Raw genomic sequence first — 4,131 nt, 5'->3', positions numbered from 1 at the left:
AGAAAATGATAAAGCAATCTTTGAAAGAATTCATAAAGGATTGCAAGGTGCAATTCATTAAAAAACTGTAAAAAAACGTCACAATTCTTAGAAAAAAAATTACGTTCATCGATGGAACTCCGGGATGTATCCTTGCCGAAATCTTCGAAGAAATTCTTAAAGGAATACAGAACATATTTTTTAACCTTCAGTCAGCCAGTTGGCCACCACTGCCAGCATCACGCTAATGCTGAGAAGTCGAGATTTTTTTAACGCTTTTTACAAAATACAACGGCGTGATTATTTGAGAGTTAGAAGAATAGATTTAACATTGTAAATATCATGGAGCCCACAAATTTGGTACCGCACCATGCCCCCAAATTCCTAACTACGCCACTGTATCATTCAGCGATGTTTTTTCAACTCAATTAAACTTATCTTCCAACATAGAATCTGCAGCAGAAACATGAAATGACAATTTTTTAATCGTTTTATCCTTAATTTGAAGAGCTCTGAAAGTAGAAACCAGAATCTTAAATTCAGTTCTCCAAGACTATCTGAGGATGGGCCTCTTGAGCCTTATTAGGGGTTTATGGTTAGTTTGACATAGTAATGCATAAGCAATTTAGTTTCTGATTGGTTTTAAGGAATAGGTGTTGAAGAATTCTTTAACAGCATTATAAAGTTAATTTTGTTACTTAGGCACTTCCAGTCTAGGACCAAAGTCCACACTGGGGTAAACCAAACCGATCTTTCCCAAGGTTGCTTGCAGCCCGGTCGGAGCCAAGAGGAGGTAGGGTTAGGAGCTTCTGAAAAGAGGCTAATAACCTCAATGAGGTCTTCACATTACCCATCCTTTATGTGCTATGTTAATAAGTTTGTTTCTAAAATAGTTCCCATTCTATTTTTTTTTTAATCACTTAAATTAATTATGTTTAAAAAGGTTTAACAAAACTTTAGCAGATTCAGCAGTCAGCCCAGCAATCATAGCTGGTTTCTCGAGGTTTCCAAATATCGGCGCCATCTATAGGGATACGCTCTCATGAAAATGATTACAATATTATTTATTTTTAAGCGAAATTTTTTTAAAGGGGCTTTTATTGCTTTTATGAGTTTATCAAGAATTCTTCCAAAGATTCCTTCGAGAATTCTTTCACAATGTAGAGCAATGCGGGGCAAAAGTTCGCACGGAGCATAGGTACGCAGTGAGTCTTTCTCTGCGCACGAGCTGAAACCCAAAATAATAAAAATATGTGTGGGTTCGACATACTATCAGGCCAACTGCTCACCAATAAAAATTGGAACGATTTCGTTTATCTATGGCAAAGTTAAGAACACAAGTGTGTTTTCAGCTGTTTTGATCTAATTTTTGAAATATTTTTGGAATAAGATTTTATAGGGAAAGAAAAAAAAGAATCACAAAACCTTAAGATGCCGGAAGATCATCATTCTATAGTAGTTCTAGAAGCGCCTTTGATTGAATAAAAAACTTAAAGTGTTTCTTTTAGAAAGGAACATTTTTATAGCCCCGACGGTGGGGCAAAAGTTCGCACTAGACTTCTGCATGTAGAACAACAGTATGTTTACAGATTCTTTGTAATTATGATAATTTTGTTTAGAAACTATATATAAATGCATAATATCTGTTATATAAACCTCCATGACGAAGAGAACAAACCAGCCGACAATATTCAAATTCAAACTACATATATGGCAATTATTACGCTCTTCTATAAAAAAAAATATATGAATGAATAAAAATAACAGTTTTAACTAATCCTCTCGTGCTTTTTGTATGCTTCTGGGAGTCTTATTTTAATCTACTCTGGGATCTTTTATAGATCAGCTGATTATTAAAAGATTTTTCCAGGATTTATGCGTTTTTTCCGGTTTTTTTTATAGAAACAAAATACTCGCAGGATTTCCTAGAATGATTCCAGCAAGAATTCTTCCCTAGATTGCTCCAGGTATTTTCTGATGATATTAGATCAAGCGGCTGCGGCTAATTTTCTGCGTGGAAGGATGTAATTTTTACGACTGATGTGCAGCTAAAACAGTTTGATATAACAAGATTTTATTATTGCTGTGTGGTTTCACCTGGACAGATTTGTAACCTGACCAATACCTGGAGCCAAATCAAATTGCATAGTAAATTTTCCGTTGCTAACAATGTTATATTCGACGAACTCCTCTGTACGATCTATAGAGCGACTGAAGCAATCAAATATGAGCCATTTCATATGCTCAGACCATCGGGACAGCGTTGCTAGATGAGGATGAGCTAGTGTGTCCCCCTGACCTCTGGAGTACAGTCAACGGCGCAATCGGGAACACCGTCGGACACGTGTAACTGAGTTGATGGAACGAATAACGATAACGGTAATCGAGGAGTGCAGTAGAGATTTTGTGAAATCAGCAAGTGCGGTAATGCTGCGGCAAGGAAACCGACAGAAGGTTGAACAAATCATTGATTGATTGATTTGTCTTTATTTGAGAGACTTTCAGCCCTTGGCTGGTTCGTCTCTTTGAACAAATCAATGAGAATAAGCGGAAAGCCGTGAGTATGAGGAAATGGAACTACTCATCCAACACAAAGCCTTATATGATGTTGAATAGGATGCTAGAGTGGAGGCCATATGCGTGCATGCTTCCATTTAACCGCGTGTAAAGTGGCGTATATTGCCTCCACTTTTGCATCCTATTCAACATCATATCCCAAGTAACAATTTCATTTCTGATTGGTTTTGTTTGATTTTTATTAGGGTTTTATTACAGCAATAATTAAAACTCGCAGTTTTATGTCTGCTTTTATGAAAACCATTGATAAAATGATTTATAGTATACTTGAAGATATTCATAAAGACAGATTTTAAGAGTAAACAAAACTTTCAGATTTGTAAACCTTCTGGCAATCATTATTACCACAATAAAACTGTTAAAACTCTCAACAGATGGCGATCCGTTCGATTAGTAACGACATCTGTTGGTGGAAAAGCAGAACTACGACATTTCTAGGTTTATTGCGGTCATCATAAAAGTAAACTTGCTTTCGTTTTATTTTCGCTGATTATGGTTGTCGCCATATTGAAGAATTAGCTAACGTGAATGGCAAATAGTTAATTTTGGTCAAATTAGCAATGAATTGATAATTTGCCACCATTTCCATAACATGCTCACATAAATAAACTCTCTCTGCTGAGTTTTCTTGTGATTCGAAATAGTTTTACTAAATAAACAAATTGATTTATTTAATTCCTTGATGATAATATTGACTATTTTTGAAGCGCATTAATTTTATGATTATGTCACCCCAATATTCACGGTAAAATTGAGTGCGCATAAGCCTACCAACACAATAACAACTAAAATATTACATTTAAATACCGCTTCTACTTACGAATGATGTATCGTCCTGAACTTTACGTGCCATCGAAGAAGCTTCTCTGCATCTTGAGCTGTCATAGTTTTTGTTGAAAAAAAAACAACAACAATCGAGAATGGAAAATGTTTCTACTAGGTTTTAAAACGGTTTTATTGCTACTCTTAATGCGGTTTGCAAAACCTCTCCGAGAGTGGTCCACTTAGCCGGGAGATGCTCTTAAAGAGGTTATCAAGAGGTTTTGATGTATAAATCAGGTTTATTGCGAGTTTTATGAAATTGGTCATGAAGATCTCTTGTAGAGCCGAACAAAACTTAAAATGTTACTTGGGTATGCGATCGTTTGTTGACAAGGTAGGACTTTGTTGCTCTCAAGAAACACGGTTTTGGTTTTATCCGAAGTCCAAATTGTCCCGCAAAAGGTTCGTTCTACGTCCGGAAAACGTGTAGGGATAAAGTGGAAGGTTGATCAGAAGGTGGAAGCATAACTTCGAAGAACACAAGCCGAAAAGCGCATTGAAAGCAGGCATAGACAATCAAGATAGTGGAAGAAATGAATACGTTGATTTGACTTGTCTCGCTGTATTGGCATTGTTATAGCTTAATTTAACTTCAAATTTTGAAAGAGGAAAACTCGCTGTTTCGAATAATGCATGATGGCCTGACACACCCTCAAACATACTGCTTGGCTGATGTGACGACTGGGAAAGGACTAAGCGACTAAGGCATTCCATCGCTTTCCGAAGAATGCTAGTGTTTTCTGAGGGCAAAAG

The sequence above is a fragment of the Aedes albopictus genome, chromosome 2, assembly GCF_035046485.1.
Source record: "Aedes albopictus strain Foshan chromosome 2, AalbF5, whole genome shotgun sequence".
In the NCBI taxonomy this organism is placed as follows: domain Eukaryota; kingdom Metazoa; phylum Arthropoda; class Insecta; order Diptera; family Culicidae; genus Aedes; species Aedes albopictus.
This window is presented reverse-complemented; position numbering follows the sequence as displayed.